This window comes from Tenrec ecaudatus, chromosome 11, assembly GCF_050624435.1.
Source record: "Tenrec ecaudatus isolate mTenEca1 chromosome 11, mTenEca1.hap1, whole genome shotgun sequence".
Taxonomy (NCBI): Eukaryota; Metazoa; Chordata; class Mammalia; order Afrosoricida; family Tenrecidae; genus Tenrec; species Tenrec ecaudatus.
In genome coordinates, this window is record NC_134540.1 from 98,694,183 (window position 1) to 98,706,862 (window position 12,680).

The 12,680-nt window shown below is 38.7% G+C and overlaps 1 non-coding gene across 1 annotated transcript; it reads right to left on the minus strand.

The window, feature by feature from the left end:
* Positions 1-351: 351 nt before the first annotated feature.
* LOC142461999 (small nucleolar RNA SNORA3/SNORA45 family) lies at positions 352-480 on the minus strand. Its single transcript, XR_012787150.1, has one exon. It is a non-coding gene; the product is annotated as a small nucleolar RNA SNORA3/SNORA45 family (small nucleolar RNA).
* Between the last annotated feature and the right edge of the window lie 12,200 nt (positions 481-12,680).

Genomic DNA, 12,680 nt, shown 5'->3' on the forward strand with positions numbered 1-12,680 from the left:
TGCTAACAAGATCCACCACTGATCCAACATCTTGTCATGCTGTACTGGCTTTTATATTCCTGGGCTGCTGGACGCTATGACACGGGTATTTTCAATACCCTCAGGTTACCCGTGGTGGACATGTATCAGCAAAACCTCCAGGCTAACCCAGACTGGTAAGAAGGACCTGGCCATCTAATTCATCAGCTGAATCCGTCAGGAAACGCATTATGACCCGAAGTGAAAGAGTGTATGCCCAAAAGATGACTCTCAGTTCGGAAATGCCCGAAATATAACTTGGTAAGAGGATCTCCTCAAAGAACAATCTTAATCATGTAGGTGCAATAAAGTTTTTGTTTTGCTTTGTTTTTTGCATGTCGCTAACCTGGTGACTGACTGTGCCACGAGGCACACAGTCAGAGAACAAGGTCTGCACTTACTCTTCAAGGACTCTAGCATAGCGAGTCAGTACCGGTACCCAAGCATGACTCTAGCCTCTACGGTGTAGCAAAGTTTTCAGGACTTCATTTGCTGATGTGGCACAGCTATAAATGAGAGAGGGAGCATAAAAATGAAAAGAAACAGCTGTAACTATTTATTAGAAATTGGAATATGGAATGTTTGTATTATGAATCTAGAAAGATTGGACATTGTCAACAATTAAGTGAAAACTTGAAGTTCAATATCCTCAGCATTAGTGAGCTGAAAGATACTGATACAGGACCTTTGTATTCAACATCCTGGGAATAACAGATGGAAAAGATACAACATCCCTTTGACTATCAAAAGGAGCATTTCGAGGTGTGCCCGGAATTACCATTCCTCATTGATAATGCCCACAGAGAATGCCAGTTAATAAGGTATTATTCTAATGTACACACCAATCATTAATGTAAAGATGAGGACATTATAGGTGTCCGCCAACTTCTATAAACAAAAGTTGATCAAACATGTGATAAAAAACATTGCCAATGACTACAGATGAGAATGAGAACATTAGAAAAAGAAAGATCAGCATTCGTGAAATATGACCCTAGGGATATAAATGACCCCAAAATTGCTTGACAACATTTTGCAATATCAATGACTTATTCATAGGAAACATCTTTTTTCAGCAACATAAATAACAGTTATTCACACGGACCTTGCCATATGGAATATGCAAGGATCAAATAAAAAACATCTGTTGAAAGACACGATGGAGAAGCACAGTATCATCAGTCAGAACTCATCCAGGGATAGACTATGGAACAAACCATCAATTGCTCATGTGCAAATTCAGGGTTAGGTAGAGAAATATAAACCAAAGTCACAAGAGTGTAAGTATGACGTTGCATGAGTGCCACATGAGTTAAAAAGAGATTTGGAAAATATGAAAATAAAGAAAAACTCCAGACCAGTTGTGAGATATCAAGGACATCATTTATGAAAAAAAGCAAATAGTCAAGGATTAAAAAAGGGAAAAAAACAAAATAAAAAAAAGAGATGACAAGAAGAGATTCTGAAACTTGCTATTGAACTAAAGTGAATGGGAAAATGGTGAAAAGAGTTAGATTATTGGAAAGAATGCCATGTGGTATGCAAATCCTGGAGTTAGTAAAAGAAGAAGGTAGAACACACTCATATTTCTCAAGCTGGAGTAACAAGAAATAGTAGAGCCTCAAGGCACAGCACTGAAGGATCTGTGGAAAAATTTCGAGAAATTCAGGAAGCAGCACACGAAGAAACTGATGGTATGGAAGAAAGTTGCCGTGAGGCCATTGGTGTAAAGCCAGATTCTGCGAACTGATCCGCTGCTTTTCTGTCACTGGTGGTGTAGTGACTTTGTGTCGGGCACTCACCGAGAGGTCAGCAGTTTGAAACCAACAGCTGCTCCACAGGAGAAAGAGGTGGCTTTCGACTCCTGTAAAGAGTTGACGGCTCAGAAATCCACAGGTGTGGTTCTGTGCTGCCCTGTAGGGTCGCATGAAGTAGGACAGATGCAATCACAGTGAGCTCGCGTTGGGGTTGTACTGTTGTGGCTTCTGTGCTGCTGTGGTGTGGAAGGTGTGGTATTTGAATGCCGATCCTGCCCCCATGGCAGACAGAGATAGTTCAGAAAATTTTCTAGACTAGGCCGGACAAGGGCAATCAACTTCTGAAAAGCAGACCAATGTAAACCCTAGGATTAGTGGTTGAGCGTTGGCTGGTGCGTTGCCAGAAGAGCCCCTTGGGGTGGAAAACACTGAAAATACAGCTGGGGGAGATGCGCCTCCTCCAAGTAGAGTCAATTTTGATGCGGTAAATTGAGCAAAGCTCTCAGGACCTTCCTTTACTGGCGTATTGTGATTCAAAATGATAAGAAACAGCTGCAGTGATTCATTTACAATCAGATTTTGGAATGCACAAAATATGAATCAAGGAAAATTGGAATTCATCAAAATGAAATGTAAAGCATAAAGACCAATATCATAGGTATTGGAAATTTTGCAGTCATACGTTGAAGAAGAACTACCAGAAATTCAAGCTGGATTCAGAGGAAGACATAGAGTGAGGAATATCAGATAGACATTGGCTTACATTAGAGAAAAACAGGAATATGCTTCCATGTGTATCATGAACTATGCTAAGGCATTAAACATCAACTAGGAGTAACATTGGGAAGAATGGAAATTGCAGAACATGGAATTGGGCTCCTGTGGAACTTATACATAGGTCAAGGGGCAGCCATTTGAACAGACTGAGAATATATGGCGTGATTTAAACTTCAGAATTGTGGCAGTCAGAGCTTTCTTTCAGCATACTTATTTAAATCTGTTTGCTGAGCCAACAATCTGCGAAATTGAACCATATGAAGAAGAAAATATATCAGGATTAGAGGAATAATCAATAGCAACCATTTTTTTTAAAACAAAAAACCTCAATATGGTGTTTCAAATTGGAACTCAAATGAACTTTTACAAATTAACATCATCCATTTTTTTAAAATCTGAAAACATTTAAATTTACACTCACTTAGAACTTGAGACATGTCAGAGATGCATACATTTTAGGAAAAGTAAAATAGTAATATTGCTCACTAATAAAATGTAATCATGTCCTAAGTATAAGAAAAACATAAAAGATTATATAATAGACTTAATACAATGGCATCATGACTTTGGTTATGTATTTTTTAACATGCGTCACTGAAAACAATAGTTACTGTGTCTTGCCTTTTTTAATTAAAATGTACCATGAAAAAGGTTCCTGTGGCCACAAGAAACCGGGGCTTTGTGAGGACCACAGGACCACGGGAGACAAAGCACAAATCTGCATGTAAACACAATAAATACAGCAAGGGGAAATAAGTTTTTTTAGTAAAGTACAGGGAGTCCATGGGACACTTAGATGGTTCAGGACTTCACTAATCGGGAAAGGATGGCAGTTCAAACACACTCCAGGATGCACTCCAAGAGTGGCCTAGGGACCTACTGCTGACAGGTCACAGCCTCAAAGCCTTTGGAGCATCTTTACTCTGCACCTTTCGGGGCAACAGGAGTTTGAAAGGACAGATGGCAACTAGCAGCACTTACGGAGCTAGAGTAGCTGCCATCCTGTTGGCATACCTGAAGAACAGCAATGCAGCTTGCTCAGGTAAGAGCTTGTGCTTCCAGTTTACCTGGTAGGAGAGCAGGGGTGCCCGGAACACCATGTGAGCGCATCCTACTCCTTCAGGTTTACCAACCTGGACACCTCAGAGGGTAATCAATTTGCATTATTATCAGATATGGCTTCATCGCTTACCCTGAGCCCATACATTCTTTTTTGTTTTATTTTTCCCTGAAGGACTAGGTTAGTTTCGAAAGCTGTCATAATTGTGTTTCTGGTTTGGTCTCAAGAGGAGAAATGTCCTCATCATATCCAAACTTGTTTCCTTAGCATTAGATGGATAGCAGCAATAACCAAGGAAGTTTACCCCCAGGCTCCTTCTGGAAACTTCAACAAAGAAATTTCTGAAAACAACAAGTTACACAAAGACATGTTCAAACCTAGTTGCAGATAAAAGAGAAAGCCACCGGGTTTCTCTCCCACACAGGAAAGACGCGCAACTTGTGTGTTATGCCAAAAGCAAACACTGCGAGAGTTAGACAACAGTTGGCATGAAACTCTCTTAATTTTGTGAAATGCAGATGCCTACTTTTCCCAACAACATACCTAGAAAACACCCAGTTTGAAGAATAGGAATAACCGTGTTAATGAAAATTATTTTTATGGTTTGTACACAGTTTAAAATTGATTTTTATTAACACTCCCTCTCTATTCAGTAGACTTAGGGGCCTAAAAGAATTCAGTGACATCCCTTTCTTAAGAATTTTCTGAGCAAATGTTTTGAGAATGATGATGGCAACAAATGTACATATGTGCTTGACACAATGGATGTATGTATACATTGTGATAAGAGTTGTATGAGCCCCCAATAAAATGATTAAATAAAAAAAGAGTTTTCTGTGTTCTTAGAAAACAGCAATTTTATCAATAATATATATAACTACAAATTATATATTTACTACAAGTCTGAAAAACATAATTACAATAGACACTATAGTTTTACTGTCCTTGCTCACAATTTTTAAAATTATATGATCTTCCATCATAACCTAATGTTTCTTAGCAGTTTTTACTTTAAAACAATCTGACTGTTTAGTGTTTTCAGTTTTAATAATCTAATTAGTTTGTTGTATATTTTTATTTACTTTTAGAAAGTAATATTCAAAACAGGATCCCAAGTTCAGCTGTGGACTCTTGCATTGTACCTTAAAGTCAAGCTTCAAAGCATCTTATTTAGTTGACCCCAAGAGGACAAACATCAAATTTGTAGGAAGTTTCATGTGTTGCCAAGAATTTAATTTAGGTGTTGAGAATGAGTGCCGGGCAACCAGCGCATCAACTTTGCTTTCCACTTGAGAGCTCTCACTTCAGTAAGACCTTAGAGACTCAGATGGGACAGGATATTATACTTCACTTACTAATCAGAACTCAGGTTCCCTTGGCAACCTGCCTCCTTGGTTCCCACCACACTAGCATTCCTGCATGGCCCCCTCCCATCCTCCTTAAATGATTTATGTTCCTATTGCTACAGCTTATGGACATGTTGCATACTTTCAGACAACATATTAATCTACTACTTTCCACCACATAGAGCAGGCACAGCCATCCCTCTTGATCACCAAGGATGATGACTGCAAGGAAGCATTCCAGATTGAGGCTACAGTCAAGAACTTGTAGGAAATGATATATTTTGCACACTCTCCAAAGTTCGGGTTGAGGAAAACTGCTAGGTAAAAGCAAACACAATAGCCGAAATATCCCCTTCATAGTGCCCTACAGGGTTTAATTTGATTTCCCTACATTGCTTACTTTAGTCTATTTCATGACTAAACTTATTAATGATAAATAATAGTAAACACAAGATAAAGCACTCGTATTAGAACATTCATATTAGAAAGATCGGATTCTTCTAGTTATTTTTCTACTTGGTCCTTTATACTAGGTAAATCTCAATGAGTTAGGCATTTGATCACTCAATCTCAATGAAATGCTTATCCTCTTATCTCCATATTTACATATATATTTTAAATGTCTTATTATGAATTGGATGGCTGTTTACAGGGAAGATAATCAGTTTTACACTTGATGAGTCATACATATTTTGTTTCTACTCACTCATTGCAATTCCCTCAATGTACTTTCACATATCCTACTTCCTCTCTGTGTTTTCTGTTTCCATCTCTCTTTCTTTCTTGGACCTCTGAACTTTGTCCTTTGGTAAATGCTGACCCTTTGAACATAAATACTTGATTTTTCTACCATGGGGTTTGTCCAGAACCATTTATTTTCAGAGGAAAAACCAGACGTGAAATTTAAGTTCTGGCTTTTAATATGCACACATTAATTTGTGGGTGTTGGAGAAATGCTCCCACTACTTCTCCAAAAGGATAAGAAAGCTTTATGTACATAAAACTTTATATTTTATATGCACATTTCATATGCATTATTTATATATGTAAATTATATATATATTTGTTGTCAGCCTTAAAGGAAATCAGCTTTCTTGGCTCCAAGAACTCTATCATTGGCTGAACAGCAATTATCACATTTGAACTGGCAAGAAATCAGTGTTAGGCAGAGAATGGCATTTGGTTACAATAATAAAGGAAATTTAAAGAGAGAATAATTGAGATATTTTCACTCGCAGTTTTATGCTCATCCACTACCATGAATAAAATATATGTGCCATAACATGTGGATTTCTTTCTATTGTCGCCTTTTGATATTGTTTTCTGAATTCTGCCATGTGGCTCACTGCTTCTCTTTAACCTTTCTTCTTTATATCTTTTAAGTGCATACATACATGGACATTGCTAGAAGTGTTGTGTGCCGTGTATTTTAATTCATATTAATTCTATAGCACCTAGTGTAACTGCACTATAGGATGTCTTAGGTTGTAATTTCATGGACACGTAGTGCCTGGTCCCTTCCATCTTCCTCAAAGCCTGTGACTGGAGTTGAATCCACGACTAACTGACTTTTTGGTTATTGGTGAGTGCTTAATCAGTGCACCATCAGAGTTCTAAATACATATAATTTAAATAAGTGTTGTTTGAGCTTTTTGTAATGTTGTCTGTTCTTCAGGCAATGCTACAATTTTGACATTTACATTGAAATCTAAATGCATTCATTTTAATTCCTGCATAAGTAGTGCTAAAGTCTGTGTCTGTAAGCATTCATGATATGCAATATTAATGTAATTTGTTGTCTAAAACAAGGTCCAAGTTGTTAGGGCAACTGGTGGGATTAGTGGTGTCCAGGTGCGCTACTAATTGCAAAGACAACAGTTTGAAACACCAGCTGATCCATGGAAGGGAAGTGAGGCTTTGTACTTCCGGAAAGTTTTTGTTTGTTTGTTCCTTTGTTTTCCTGTCATCGAGTTGATGCTGACCCACAATGACCCTATAGTTTCAGAGGCTGTAACTGTCGATGGGACTGCAAAGCCATGTCTTCCTCCAAAGGCTGGTGCTTTTGAACTGGGGACCATAGCCCAACGTGTCACAACTCCTCCTCAGGGTTCCTCCAGGGTGAATCTGAGAAACGCACAACAGTGGTTCCACCCTGTCCCACAGGGTCGCCATGAGTTGGAATCAACTCGACGGCAGTGAGAGAGGATAGTGTTTTGAGAAAAAAGAATCTAGAACTTAATTTTAAGTGCTAGTCATGTAAATATCTAATATAATTAAATTAATGTAAATGTTCAAATAACCTGGGGTAGTGCGCTAACACTTACCATCAGCTTTTGGTGGTTTCAGAGGAATGAAAGTCATGATTTCCCTAAACTGTGTAATCCTAGTTCAGAAAGGATTTTCTTTCTGACCACTAATTTTCATTGAGCATGAAATGTGAAAAATTCCCTCACTAGTTCAGGGCTGGCCCAACAATTGGCTTAGAAGGTATGTGCTTTAAAATAATCATTGATTTACTATATCATTCAATTTATTTAATTCTTAATAAGCTGTGACAGATTTTAATACTTTATACTTCTGTGACTACCCTAGGCAATTTTATAGACAAAAATAGTCTGTAAAAAAAACAAATAGTTGCTTAATAGTGTCATAACAGGAGAAAACAAAAGCGAACAAACAAATATATCTAACTAAAATTATATTTTTGCAATTTTGGTTGCGTACAATGGCCAGACTTAAGTTGTTTTGTTTTGGCCAGGTTTAATATGCATAGAATTAAATTTACATTGAGGAATTGCACACATGACCAACTGGGAACACAGAAACACAGAACACTCCTACTCACAAGGTGACAGAAAAACAAGCCCAGCAGCATGTTCACTATATTATCATTGTATGTTTTACAGGTTTTTTTTTATGGTTTCTACTCATTGAAAAACTTACAAAAGCACTGTCTACATGAGAAACTAAATATATTGAATAGTGACTATTTCCCACAAACATTGAATTCCTAGTATTTTACCTGCACTTTAGAAAGCATGGTAGCTATTCATATTCATGGAAATATTGAATTATTATTTACTACGTGAATGGCATTCAGCAGATATTTTAATACTTTACTTCATATTGCTCTCTGACCAGCCTCTAGCAGGACTTCATCAAAAGTAAAGTCAACTATGACTCTGCTCTTTCCCCATCCATCAGTTTCTGTCCACCAAAATACTGTGAGTGAGGGTTTCCATTGATCCTTTAAACTAGACAAGGATCGATTTCATGTTTTCTATTTCCCATCTCCAATTAATATGATCTAGCCATAACTCTCCCTTGGATGTATTATAATCATGGAATCTCTGCCCGCCTGTGGCTATGATCCCATTTGGGAGAGCGTTCTCTGTTACGAGGAACCCCCCTGGCATGTGGTTACTTGTTGGGCTGTGAGCACAGGGGTCAGCGGTTTGAAACCGCCAGCTGCTCCATGGAAAAAAAGTGAACTTGATGCTGCCAGAAAGAGTTCAGTGTCAGAAACCAACCAGGGCAGTTCTATCCCGCCAGATGCGGCCAACCATGAGTCGGAATCAGTGGTTCTGAGTTTGTGGACATTTTTGCTTTGTTTTGTTGTTCTCTGTTACAGGATTAAGGTAGGGTTAAATCCTGACCTCGGTGAAAAACGGAAACAAACAAAACACACTTATAGGGTCACTATGAGTCAGAATCAACTGGGCAGTAAATTTCAGTTTTTCATTTCAGTTTCAAGTCCTGACCTTAGGAGAGGGTGTGATCCAGTCACACCCAATGTTTCCGTGGGCACATTCTTATGGCTCCTGTACTACAGGGTGTGACTTAACACCATCTTTAGTTCTCATTGGAGGTGAATTCTAAAAGGAAACCATACCTCCATCAAAGCCATCCGTTCCTATGCGTCTGAAAGTCATCTGGGACAGAGAGGGAAATCTGAGGACCTTGGAAAAACATGTCTCAGGTCGGTCTAAAACTGTGTCCTGGAGACTCAGAGCAGGAATGCCCGGATTATGGACCGCCTTCTGGCCATCTGGTCTGAGACTACGTGCCTCAGAGGCAGCAGCAGAGGCAGGAGAGGCTTGACTGCTGGCTGAGGAGAGGTGTTGCTACAGACTGTCGATTATATCCTTACAGATCCTCTTCATTTCCCTAATAAACCCCCTTAATCGTAGTCATGACTATTGCCTTGAGTTCTGGGTCACTATTGCAGCAAGTTATGAAACCCAGTGTAGAAGCAGAGTACCGCATGGATGGCTAATATCTACATACAGCAGGGTAAGGCATAACTGCCCTCTGTCTCTTGGCAATAGGAAAGCCAGATGAGACCAGGTATGGCTAGCCTCCCCAGGCTGTTTAACATGTATTTAAATACAGAAAAGTTCATATTGTCAACTTCATACAATTAACACCTAGGAAGAATTCCCTGATCTCTAAAGAAATAATCTCTTCTCTCACACTTCCACACCTCTATACTTTATCTTCTCCATAATTCCTTTAGTCTGATGATTATTGTACATGATTTTATTTATTTAGATATTATGACTTCCCCAGTACTTCTATGTAGTTTTTTACATTCTTCTTAATGCCCTTAGAACATGAATATAATATTCAAATTTTAGTTGAATGATTGGATTTCTGAGTCCAAGTGTCCTCACTATAAAATGCAGTATAGTGTTCTGCCCATTACAGAATTTATTAGTCCAAAATAGCATTATTTCCTAAACTCACAATTTTGGAGTCTTTGGCCAAAATAAGGTATTGGTTAGTACTCCAATTGAGATATTTAAATAAATAGATGTCTCACTGAAAGCACTAACCCATCTATGCTAAGACATTTGGAAGACAGCTACCAAGTCAACTGAGTGGAACACTTCCATATCCTTACCCATTCCAAAGAAAAGAAATCCAGTAGAATACAAACATGATCAAAACTACTATTATAATTATGTTTAAAAAATACTGTTGAAGTTCCTTAAGAAAGAGCTGTTGCAATACATCTACAGGGAGCTGCCAGAAATTCAAACCAGATTCACAAAAGGGCCTGGAACAAGGGATATCATTGTTGATGTCAGACTGATGTTGGCTGAAAGCAGGGAGTGCTAGAAAACTGTTTACTTTTGTTTTATTGACTATACAAAGACATCCAACTCTGTGGATCATAACAAACTATGAATAACATTGGGAAGAATAAGACTTCCAGACACTGCATTGTGTTCCTGTTGATCCTGTACGTAGACCATGAGGCAGCCATATCAGAACAAGGAGCTAGTGCCTGTTTTCCTTTCACTGTACTGATTCAATTTGTAAACTAAGCAAATAATCTAAGAAGCTGGATTTTATGAAGAATAATGTGGCATCAGGATTAGAGGAAGATTCATTAGCAATCCATTCAGGTAATGGAACCTTGCTTGCTGACTGATAAAGATCAAACACTCCAGCCTTCAGTACAAATTATACCACAACATAAAGATAACAAAAATCCTTATAATTGGACCAATAAGCAATAACATGATAAGTGGATAAGAGTTTGAAGTTGGTAAGAATTTCATTTTATTTGAAGACACAAGCATCTTCCTTAAAAGTATTGTTAAGAAAGAGTTAGGAAATCAAGTTTGTATCACATTGGGCAAGTTTGATGTCAAAGAATTAGAAAGGAGGAAATAGCGCTCTGGTGAAATGTATCTACTATTAAGGGATGGGAGGAAAATGGTACTAAACAGAGGGCGTTGGAGAGATGAGTACAGAAGATCAAAGGCATAAATCTGACTTGAATAGTTAAAACTTTGTCAATTGATCCCCCCCACCCCGCCTCCCTGATGCACATTAGACCTGATCTGGTTTTCATCATTTTCTGTTAATTGTTGTTGTTGTTGTTTGATTAGGGTATATCTCATAGGTGGTCACCTTCCTGAGGTTATGTTATATGTTTTTCTATTTTTAAGTATATGATCCCCAGGATTGATGGACCTGTAAGGACAGCAAGTAGAATAAGTGTTTCAGGTGCGGTGAGGGGGTGGGCGGGGTGGGTATACAGTTGTGGTGAGGGTGATAAAAGGGAGATAATATCAATGAGTCTAGGAAGAAATAAGAATGTTTGGAAACTGAATTTTTTAAATCATTTTACTGGGAGCTCTTACATCTCTTGTTACAATCCATACTACAATTGTATTGGACATATTCATACATATATTCCATCATTCCTTTCTAGACATTTACTTTTCATTGAGCCCTTGGGATCAGCTCCTCCTTTTTTCCTCCCCCCTAACCCACACAACACTCATGGCCCCTTGATAGATTGTAGATGGCTAATTATTTTCAAATCTCACACCAACCGCTGTCTCCTTTCGCCTCTGGTTTCTGTTGTCCTTCCCCCTAGATGGAGGTGTGTGGTTATGTGCCATTCATTGTGATCAGTGATGCCCTCCCTCTCCACCTCTCCCCAACTGTCCCCCTACCCTTTTGGGATCTTTATTCCCATTCCTGTACCTGGGTTCCATGTGTTGTGAGTTTTATCTCTTGCCTATACTTATGTACACGCTCCCGTGAAGTCTAGATTTGGAAGCAGCGCTGGGGTCATGATAGTGGGGTCTGGGGTGGGGTGCGGTGGGGGAGTGTGCAGGAGGGGTGAGGAGGCCTCAAGGGATCAGAGATATATTGTGTGACCCATTAGTGCTCTACTGCACCCTGACTGACTCATCCCCTTCTTATGACCTCTCTGTGGAGGGATGGCAAACTGATTTTGGTAGCAATTGCACAATTCTGCTAGAAGTGATTGAATTATGAAATGATGTGATATGCACTAACTCCCAAAGAATAATAAAGTTATATAAAGGACTAACTGGCAACTTTAGAAAGCAGTGAGATTTTTTTAATGGTAAAGGAACAACTCAGAAAAGAAGGTGACAATGTAATCAAGGAATGTGATCAGTATCACTCAATTGTAGAGATTATTCAATTGTGTGTATTTTGTTGTGTACATATACTCAACAACAAAATAAAACAAAATTTAGAAACAAAAGAAAATGAATGAAAAAAGGAAAGATGCTTCTCTGGAGGGCAGCAGTTTACCTGGCATAAGCCATGGTATTCTAAATTGCCACATATGCATTCAAAAGCTGAACAATGAATAAAGACGATCAAAAATGAATTGATGCATTTGAATTTTGATGTTGGAGAATATTGACTATATCAAAACTTTTGAAATAAAGAACAAATCTGTCTTGAAAGAGGTACAGGTAGATTGTTCCTTGGAAGTTAAGATAGCTAGAATTCAGCTAATGTACTTTTCACATGCTATCAGGAGGGAACTAGTCTCTAGAAAAGGTTGTCATGCTTGGTAAAACACATGGACAGCAAACAACAAAATAAGTGGGGGAGGGGTGGAGTAGAGGAGATGTGGAGCAGGGGAAAGATTTCACTGATATGAATTGTGGTGGTTATATAATCTGGTTCCACTCGGAGAGGACGACACATGAAGCGGGAGAGTCTAGGCTGTCACATCAGGTCATAGCCATCGAGGCCTCTGCGTGGGCATGGCCTTCTGGGAATTCCAGTATTGCAATACAAGGCTCACATTTTGCCTTCAGTTATTGCAGCTTGAGAAATGCTCAGCACCATCGAGTTTCGTAACTCTATTGTTTTCATATCTCTTCTATGATTTTACTTTACGTTGCCAAGTCAGCCTTTGCAGTCTCTGTCCAGTTC